Raw genomic sequence first — 10,956 nt, 5'->3', positions numbered from 1 at the left:
GTTCTGAACGGTGTTGTGAGGCAGCACCCTCTCTGCCCCCCAAACGTCCACCTCCTCCCCCAGGCCCTGGCCCTCTCCCCCTGGGCCCTGCGCCCAGTGCTGCCCTGGCCCTGGCCTGGAGCCCTTGACCTGGGGCATCACTACTGCGAGTCCCGAGTAGGATGCCCCTTTGACGTGAGGATTCATGAGGGCACTGGAGAGCCTGGGGCCGGAGGGGGTCTGGGAGTCTGGGACCTTGGTCATGAGCGTCCCGTCAGGGAGTCTGTACTGGGCGCCGCGGAGGTTTCTGTTGGAAAGCGCGTTGGAGAGCATCGAGGTCTGGGGCTCGGTCCGGGTAACCAGGGTTCCATCTGGGAGCCTGTAGGTGGCTGAGCGGAGGTTCTGGTTCTGGAGAGCGTTGGACAGGAGGGAGCGGGACTCTGGCTGGGCCTCGCCAGGACGGGTTAATAACGAGCCATCAGGGAGTCTATAGGAGGCTCCGCGTATGTTGGTGTTCAGGAGAGCACCGGAGAGGAGAGGGGAGGTGGAGGAGGCTGTGGCAGGCTGGCCCCTGGACATGAAGGAGCCGTCGGGCAGCCGGTAGGCGGACTTACGCAGGTCCGTCTTCAGCAGAGCACTGGATAACACTGGGGAGGGGACGCTCTGGCTTGTCTGTTCTCCCGGTCGTGATAAAACAGACCCATCCGGTAAACGGTAGGAGGCTTTACGGACGTTAGGGTTTAGGAGAGCAGAGGAAAGCATGGAAGGGGAAGAGGAGGGTGGAGGTTCTGGCTCATTTTTAGTGACTAGAGTTCCGTCTGGTAAGCGGTATGTAGCTTTGCGCATGTTCGAGTTGAGTAAGGCAGAGGAGAGCATGGAAGGGGAAGAGGAGGGTGGAGGTTCTGGCTCATTTCTAGTGACTAGAGTTCCGTCTGGTAAGCGGTATGTAGCTTTGCGCATGTTAGAATTGAGTAGGGCAGAGGAGAGCATGGAAGGGGAGGAGGAGGGTGGAGGTTCTGGCTCATTTCTAGTGACTAGAGTTCCGTCTGGTAAGCGGTATGAAGCTTTGCGCATGTTAGAATTGAGTAGGGCAGAGGAGAGCATGGACGGGGAGGAGGAGGGTTGCGGTGTTGGTTCAGTCCTGGTGACCAGTGTCCCATCAGGTAAACGGTAGGTGGCCTGGCGTAGGTTAGGGTTCTGTAGGGCATTAGACAACATGGAAGGAGAAACACCGACACCAGCGGTTTCCATCTGCGGCTCGGAACCCTGTGACATCATCACGGTACCGTCCGGCAGCCTAAACGCCGCTCCTTGCAGTTGGGCAGAGCTCCTCATAGCCCCCGAAAGAAGAGGGGAGGAGCCTCTCAGGGCTCCTGGCCCCGCCTCCTGTTGCGGATAAGGGGAGATGGGGTGTCGCTGTAGCGGGGAGGCGTAGGAGGCGTTGCGTAGCTGAGGGTTGAGCATAGCGCTGTTCAGGCGCGGGGACTGAGACTGAGCTACCTGGGCAGGTGACAGAACAGGGGTGTAGAGGGAGGTGTTCCTCTGGAGGGGGGAAGCATAGGAGGCCAGAGGTGAGGCGTAGGAAGCATTTCGCATGTTAGGGTTCCTCAGAGCGTTCGACATCATCAGAGAGGAACCCTGGCTCACCTGGCTCAACTGTCCGTCAGATGACATCATCACCTGCCCACCAGGTGCGGGGGAGGGGCTCCCCTGTAAAGGGGAGGTGTAGCTGGCGTTGCGCAGGTAGGGGTTCTGTATGGCACTCCCCAGTAGGGGGGAAGCGGCAGGAGAGCTGTGAGGGTCATACTGGAGATGGGGGGAGGAGGGCCTCTGTAGTGGGGAAGGGTAAGGAGAAGGGGGGTAGGGAGAGGAGGGGTGGATAGGTGAGGGATAGACGGCTCCTCTAAGGTGTGCATTGTTCAGTAAGGGTGAGGGCCCCTGCTCCATAGTGTAATCGTACTGGGTGACAACCTGACCATAGGGGTGGGTAGGTCTGAAGGAGGCTTGACCCAGGCTCTGGTTGCTCATAGCTCTGGGGAGAGCTGGGGATGGCTGGTGGTGGTGGTGCATGGGGGAGGGGGCGCGGGAGGGGAGGGGGGAGAAGTGTCGGGGGGGTTGAGGGGATGGTGGTCTGCTCTGGAGCCTCCGAATGGAGGGCTGGGGAGACAGAGGCCTCATCTGTTTCATGGAGGGTTGTGGGGAGAGTGGGGGGACAGGGGCAGGCCCTCTGAACGACTGCCTACCAGGAGGCTGGTTCCTGGGCATACGGACCAGGGGTTGTCCCCTCCCAACGGGCCTATGGAAGCCTCCCTGTGGGGTCCCGAAACGCTTAGACTCCCTAGACCCCCCAGGTCGGGACCCAGATCTGGCTAACATGGGCTGGGCTGGCCCTGTCATCTGGCCCATGGGTGAGGGAGGGGGAATAGAGCCACTGTGAACTGAGGACCTGAAGGGGGCCACGTTTTGGGTGACGGGGGGTCCGTGCCTGCTCCGTCTCTGCAGGTAGGGGTTACCTGGAGAGGGTTTGACAGCCCCCATGGGTACATGGCTACGACCCCCAAACCCGCCTCTCAGCCTGCGAGTGGAGGTACGGGAGGGGAGGGGGCGGCCAGAGATGCGGGAGGGAGAGGGAGAGGAAGGACGGCGGGGGGAGGAAGGGTGAGCAGATGGGGAGGAAGGGTGGAATGAAGGAGATGGGGGTCTCTCAGCTAGAGGGGGGCTTCGTCTGTGAGGGGAGTGTTGGGGAGGGGAGGTGGGGCGTGTCATGGTGGACCCTTGCTTCCTACCTCCAAACAAACGTGCTTTAGTGTGAGGGAGGCCTGCGTCAGGTGGGGGCTGTCTGGATGATGGTCTGGGCGAGAGAGGGGGGCTCGCTCTCCTCCTCATTGACCCTCTGGGGGAGGCAGGAGGGCTGGCCATAGGGGAGTGGGAGTGAGACGGGACCCTCCCCGGCCCGAACCCCCTCTTCCTGGATGGCTGGGCCCTAACAGATACACCTCTCCTGGAGGGTTGGGGGGAAACAGGAGGGCTAGCTCTCCTCCTGCCCAGCGGAGAGGGGGGCCTCTGGGGGCCTGGCATGGGGGTGCGAGGGGCGTACCCCCTCCTGGATAACCGAGGGGAGAGGTGAGGGTCTGTGAAGTCAGCCTGGAGGTCTAGCCTGTGTGGTGGGGGGTGCCCCCTGCCTGGAGAACCAGGCCTTAGAGACATCTGGGGGGAAGGGTGAGGGCTAAAACGCCTCATAGGCATCGGGGAGGCCATCGGTGAATGCATTGGTGAATGCATCGGTGAGTGCATCGGTGAGTGTGGTGAGGGCATCAGTGAGATATGTCCCATCTGTGGGTCATATCTCTGGAACATGGGATCTTGGGGAAGAGGGTGGAGTTGGGGGTGGTGAAACATGGAAGAGCCAGGCGGAGGAGGGAGCTGTGTCACCCCCATTGGGGAGAGGGAGATTCTACTGGGGGAAGCAGAGAGAGGGAGATGGGGGGAGAGAGGGGAGCGAGCCTGCTGGATAAGCATCGCTGTAGGGGAGGGAGGAGGAAGCCTGGAGTGCTGATGGGGGTGGGGGTACTGGGCCTGGGGGAGGTAAAAGGGGAGGGGCTGCTCATACTGGATGTCTGACATCATATCTAGGTCGTTGAGGGCGAGGTGGGGGGAGGAGGGGGGTGGCTGTGGAGATGGGAAGTTGTCCACCTCCAGCTTGTCTTTCCCAAACATCCTGACCTGAGGCCGGGGCAGCTTAAATGGATCATCTGATCCTGGGTCAGCCATAGGGTAAGAAAGCTGTTCAGGACCATACACTAGCCCAGGCTCAATTGACTCCAGTACAGCCTCCATAGGGTAGGGGAAAGGCTGGGATGGCTGGTAGGGGTTATAGACAGCAGGGTCAGCATAGCCCAGCGCAGCAGGATCACCGTACAGGGACGGGTCTGGGGGATAGGCTCCCTCATAGCCAGGATACATCATGTAAGGATCCGACATCCCATAGTCTGCATACTGTGGGCCGTAACATCCCGTCTGCGCATCGTAATAGTCAAACATCTCAGGGTTGTTTGGGTCGTAGTACTCCAAGCCGTTACCGTAGTATCCATACTCCCCCTCCATTGGATACAGCATCCCATCGTCAAAATACTCCAGACCGTCGTCGCCATAGTAACCATACTCCTCCATCCCCTGACGCCTGTAGTTGAGGTAGTCAAGCTCGTCGTCGTAGTAACCATAAGGGTCATAGTAGTCTACTTCATCGTCATAATAATCATATTCATCATCATAGTACCCGTAGTAATTGCCCTCTTCGTCATAGTAACCGTCCTCATCCTCCCATTGGTCGTCGTAGTACTCCATGCCGTCTCCGTAGGGGTCATAAGGGTCGTGGGGAAAAGGTTGTCTGAAGGGACCTCTGGGCCTCCTGTCGTCATAGTCATCTTCATAGCTGTAGTCATCTTCATCATCCTCATAGCCCTCATTATAATAGCCTCTAAGCCTAGCCCTGGGGTCCCCGGAGGCAAATGAGAGCCTCTTACCCCCGATGCGCCCAGCCCTTGCCCCGAGCCTCCCCTGACCCTTAGCGCTCAGAAACCTCCCCGTCAGCCAGTTAGCTGCCCCAGCTATCTTCCCCAACATCCAGCCTTTACTCTTAAACCCACCTTCCTCTTTTTTCCTCTTCCCAAACATGCCTTTAAACTTCCCCCCCAGCCCTTTGGCCTGCTCTACGCTAGCTTTACCCTTATTCCCCAGGTTGGATAACAGGAAGGGCTTCTTGGCAGGCGCCACATCATCCTTCTTGCCAGGCGCCACATCATCCTTCTTGCCAATCATGCCCAGCAGCCCAGATTTCCCTGCCTTCTCTTTATCCGCCGGAGGGGACTTGGGTTTCCCAAATCCGGCGAACAACTTGGTGGTGCCCAGGATCCCTTTGGCGCTGGGGGGCGGTTTCTTCTTCTTGGAGAGGCGGAGGAAGAGTCGCGAGGTGTTCTTCAGACCCCTCTTGGGCGCCGTCTTCTCTGGCTTTTTAGGGCTGGGCATGGAGAAAAGGGAGGACTTCCCGGCTATGCCCCCCAGGGCTTTCGACGCTCCCTTCAGTTGGATCTTGGGTTCCGATTTCTTCGGGACTGTTTTCTTCTGCCCCTCGGAGGCGAACCCCATCATGGCCTTGGAGGCTCCTTTGATGTGGACGTCGCTCATTTTCTTCAGGTTCAAACCGGCTCCCATCTTCTTCATCTGGGGTCTACTATCCACCTCCTCTTCATCGTTGTCCTCAGGCGGAGGGGCTTGGGCGCGTTTGGTGGGCTTGGCTATAGCCTTCATGGCCATGGCTTTGGAGGCTCCCTTGAGAGCTGCTTTTCCCTTCCCTCGCCCTGGCGGAGCTTTCTTCTCCTCTTCCTCACTCTGTTCTTCCTCATCCTCCTCGCTCCTCACCGCCTCCTCCTCAGACCCCTCCTCTGACTCACTCGTTACCGGTTTCTTCCCCTTCCCTTTCTTCCCATCGTCCTTCCCTTTCCCTTTAGCCGGCTCCTCCACTTTCTTCCCCCCTTTCTTGTCATCCTTCCCTCCCTTCTTTGGCTCCTCTGCCTTGCCTTTTTTAGCGGCTGCTTTCTTAGGTGGCATTTTGTCTTAGTAGGGGAAACATTCTAAGGCAGAGAGTCGGAGAGGAACCGGGCTAAAGCGGGTCTGTGTCAGCGTTGGTGTTGACCCGGCTGGGACAAAGTGTCCAGAAAGACACAAGAGCATCTCCTCCTCCTCTGTCTGTCCGGTCCGGCTGCACAACGACACCTCAAACACACACCGGTCACTCACGAGGTGGCTGTAATCTACACTGAAACAGCCCCAAACCAATGCCATCTAAAACACGATCCTAGTAATACAGTCTGAATCTCAGCCATCAGTGGTTGGTCACATTACTTCTCAGCGTCTGAGCCAAGGAGCTCTGTAAAGAGGCAGTCGATTACGAAGAGTAATGACTGTCTCTAGGACTGTCACTCACGCTGACGGGCTCTCATTGTTCAGAGGGTTACCACAGACTACCACAGCGCTCACCAACTTGTTATGTATAAAAGTCCTTCATTGGTGCATGGAACCAGTTTAAAAGAAGAGTCCAAAATAGCATGAGCTTTGAAATGAATAGAAATGTACACTATGAAAGAGATTCTCTCTCACTCTTAAAAGGTACAAAGACAAAACAAGTTCTTTTGTAATCCTTATTCAAATTGTCTTGTAAAGCACAGGTAAAAACCCCACGGCCAATCCGTCTGTACAGTCCTCATTGTGCGTCCCATTGTTAACGTCCTGTGGGTGCTCTTCTTAGTCCGGTGTATCCTCCGCTTGGCTACCAAGAGGGTTTTGGCAGGACTTTCCCCCCACACGGAGAGAGCGCGTGTGTCTATGAGAGTCCCCCACCCTCAGGGGTATCCTCTCCTCCACACACGGAAAGAGCGAGCGGGTGTGTGTGTGTGATTGTGGGAGTGTATCCTCCTGCACCCACGTCAGCTTGCCTTTGTGTCCCGCCACAAACCTCCGCTCTCTCTCTCTCTCTCTCTCTCTCTCTTTCTCTCTCTCTCTCTCTCTCTCTCTCTCTCTTTCTCTCTCTCTCCCACTGAGGCGAGATGACACTCTGGTTACTGTGCCTCCGTCCCTTCTCAACCCAGCCACAGGTCCAGTCACAGCCTCATAGTGTGTGTGTGTGTGTGTGTGTGTGTGTGTGTGTGTGTCTTTCCACACGGTTGCGTGCATGCATGTGTGTGTGTGTGTGTGTGTATGTGTGTGTGTGTGTGTGTGTGTATGTGTGTGTGTGTGTGTGCATGTGTACCCAGTTATAGTTGCAAAGGGCACCTTAATGTATCAGTTATACTGCCTTGGGGTAACCCTACCTGCAGGCTCATTCCTGTATGAATAATGCAGGCTGGCTGAGCTGTTGCTAAACTGTGTCTGAGAGGCGAAGCCACCCAGAGCCAAAACATGGAGCTGGAACTGAGAGCACAGGGCAAGAGAGGTCTTCTACCCCGACACCCACACCCATAGAGACACACAGACACACACATGTACGCACACATGCGCGTGCACACACAACATGAATACATGCCCGCACACACACACACACACAGTCAATCAACCATGATGCAGCAAAAGAGCATTGACAAAAGTAAAAAGGTACAGTAAAACCTAAAGCTACATTCTGCAACCTTTTCCACTCGGGGCATTTGTGATTATTTATTTTTTAAGGGTCTCCAAAAAGTTTGACGTCATTGGACAGAAACAAGACTGCAACTCTTCTTCCAAACTCAGTAACTAAACCATTCATTTGTTTTCTAGCATCAACATCTGCTCTGGACAGCGGGATCAGAAAAACACAGTGACTGACGGATACAGAACATAACATAAAGCGAATGCATCGACTGAATTTAACAAACTATTCAACTTATCGATCAGTTCAAGTTATCGATCAATGCAACGTGAACCATTCCACGTAATCAATCTAATGTTATGTCCAACCACCCCCCCTGCCCCCGCCTGCCCCACTCCCCCCCCTCCTGACAGCTGTAGTGGCGTTGTGTTGTAAAGGGGGCATTACGTAAATGAATCATGTTAATTCATTGATGACTGGTTGATATTCCAGGAGGTCATGACTGTGGCAGATATGCATATTTAATGGCTGCCCTGTATTCAGCCCACGCTGCATAGATAAAACATTCATCGCAGCCCGCTCTAAATATATCACTGGGTTAACCCAGGCGTGCTCTGATCCAGCTAAATATATAAGAAACAGATCACAGAGTTAACCTTGTAGTCATCCTCTGACCCTGCTAAATGTATTGCAAATAACCCAACCCTGCTCTTAACCAGCTAAATAACAGATACTGTATCGGGAAATTAACCCAGCCCTTTTCTGATAAAGCCAAACATATAATGAATTGTTCATAACAGGGTTAGCCTATTCCTCTTGAACTAACTAAGGACACAACTCTGACCCCCAAAGCCTTGTTCACGTTAATTGGTCTCTGTACAAATAAAGACATTTCAAACAACCAATGACCGACTCTACTGGTGTTGACTGAATTGGTGCTGATTCTCCTTACAACTCCCTAACTGGGAGTCCACTGGAACTAGAACGGACAGAGAGACAACTGAGGACTAAATCTGGGTAGAAATCTGTATCGTGTGTCTGAATGACACCGGCCCTAGTCACAACCCGCTTAAGGAGCCTATCTTTGTGTATCTCTGTCTCACATAATGACAACAACAACTGTCTGTCTGTCTGTCTGTGGTCTATCTGGGACGGAGATGAGAGTGTGTACTTCTCCTCTGGATCGGATACATCTACTGATTGAGGGTATTAATATTGAGCATGGCATAGATATAGATCTCTCGGTGCTGATGGGGTTATTCACCATGGTAGAGAGATGGAGATATGGATCTCTCGGTGCTGATGGGGTTATTCACCATGGTAGAGAGATGGAGATATGGATCTCGGTGCTGATGGGGTCTGATGGCTGAGTGGGGCTAATGATCACAGCGAATGGACCTGAGAGAGGAGGCAGGGCGGGGGGGAGAGAAAGAGAGATGAAGAGATGGGGGGGGGGGTGAGAAGGAAGGTGCGTAGAGAGATGGAGGAGAGAGATAGAGGAAGAGTGAGGGAGAAGATGGGGAAGAGAAAGAGAGGGGGAGGAGGGAAGAGAGAGGAAGAGAGAGAGAGATAGGGGAAGAGGGAGATAGAGACTCTCTCTGTCTGCTTGCCAACCACTGACAACACTCTTTCAGCAAGTGCACTCAGCGACACAGCCCTAATAAAGGAGATCACCTGCCTACGGTACAGCCAGCAAGCTAATTTAATGACTGTCACACACACACACACACACACACACACACACACACACACACACACACACACACACACACACACACACACACACACACACACACACACCACACACCACACACCACACACACCACACACACACATAAAGGAGATCAAATGCGAGCAGCAACCATAGTCATGGATGCAGCAGTAGATCAATACAGACAGACACAAAGACAGACACACACACCCACTCAGACACTCACACACACACACACACTCATAACGGCGATGGCTGTGGTCAGCGTAAGGAATGATGGACAGCTCAGTCAACCAGCAAAGCCAGACCATTGAGGGAACGTCAATCCTCCTTAGAAAAGAAACGCCATCTTTTCAGAGTAAGAGACATAAAGGTGAGCCTGGGTTAAGTTACCTCTAAGCCTTTAAGCCCTAATCAGCTATCCACCTCAGTCTCCGGATCACACGAGGACCTTTCAATGGAGAGAAGTGACAGCTACACACACCTACACGACACCAGTGGCGGACTGGCCATCTGGAGCACCGGTCGATGGTCAATCTGTGGGCTGGTCGATCTGTGGGCAGCCCACTGCCCCATCCCCCCCGGCGTGTCCATTCCTCTTTTCACACAGGCCTGATCACCCTGACAACCCCGAAAGTCCGGGGCCGTTTTGTAGTCCCTGCACCATACCACACAAATAACTACACAACCTAGATGAACCCTGTTCTAGCTTGGGCCCTCTCAATTAAACCTCTCTCTAACCTCCAACTCTTACCCCAAAGGAACCCTGTTCTAGCTTGGGCCCTCTCAATTAAACCTCTCTCTAACCTCCAACTCTTACCCCAAAGGAACCCTGTTCTAGCTTGGGCCCTCTCAATTGAGCCACTCTCTTACCCCAAAGGAACCACATTCTGACCGCAGGATGAACCTTGCCAAACTTAAAACGGAGACGACACTGTTATTTCCGTAAAGAAAAACTCGATTATCGATAACAATCTGTCGATATCATTTTTTTAAAATATTTAATTCTAGGGTCTTAGGTGAGCTTACCTTGCATACACTCTGATGCAGCTCTGAGTGAGACAGGTAACCCTGGGCTGAGATGAAAACCATTCTCCCCTCTGAGGGGTCTTGGTGGGCAGGGTGAGTTGATCCCAATGCCGCCTGAAACCCCCTGGAGCCCTCCTGTAAAGGATGACCACAGAGATGTCTCCCCACTCTGCCCTCTCCGTGTGGGGTTAAAATACTATTCTGCTAGCCTCTAAAGTCGCTGTGCTGGTCCCTGCCTGGACCTTCCATCCCTTCATCTTATAACCTTCTGCCCACACACACACACACACACACACACACACACACACACACACACACACACACACACACGCCCCATAACTCACTCCCACACGTAAAGTCACGCACACTACAAAGAGGGAAACAGGACCTTGGTAGAGCAAAGCCTTATTTACCTTTCTGGTTCAATAATGACTTCCCACATGTACAATGCACACTGGGAGGTAAAAAGAAAGAAAGGCAATAGGACACCAACATTGTCAAAGGTAGATGACCATGTCCATTCTGTCCTGTAAATCCCAATATGAATAGGTTGGGTAAACATACTGCCCCCTATCCCCCAGTGAGTGTGTGTGTGTGTGTGTGTGTGTGTGTGTGTGTGTGTGTGTGTGTGTGTGTGTGTGTGTGTATATGTCATCAGAATGGTAGGAGCTTAAGTACACACCCATACACTGGCCACTGGCCTAACAATGCGACAGGGGCATTGTTGGTTAAGAGATGGATGCACGCTATCATCATTCCACACTGACTGATTACACCCTCAGGATCATGATCTGTTATGTAACCCCCACATCAACAATAACCTGGGATGTGTGTGTGTGTGTGTGTGTGTGTGTGTGTGTGTGTGTGTGTGTGTGGTTATCGAAACTCACACACACAAATGACACAAAAAAGAGACAAACACACACGCACGCGCACACGCACACGCACACGCACACACAGCAGGTGGACAGTAGAGCTAAGGCGACCACGCGAGGCTACAGTGGTTAAGCTTTGATACCGAGAGCCTCTTAGCAGGCAGCTGATCCTGGTCTGGTTTTAAATGGCTGAATGGCTGAATGGCTTCCTCTACGGGCCGTAACCTTATAGGCTACATCCC

This window comes from Argentina silus, assembly GCF_951799395.1.
Source record: "Argentina silus genome assembly, chromosome: 9".
Taxonomy (NCBI): Eukaryota; Metazoa; Chordata; class Actinopteri; order Argentiniformes; family Argentinidae; genus Argentina; species Argentina silus.
Note: the sequence above shows the minus strand (reverse complement) of the source record.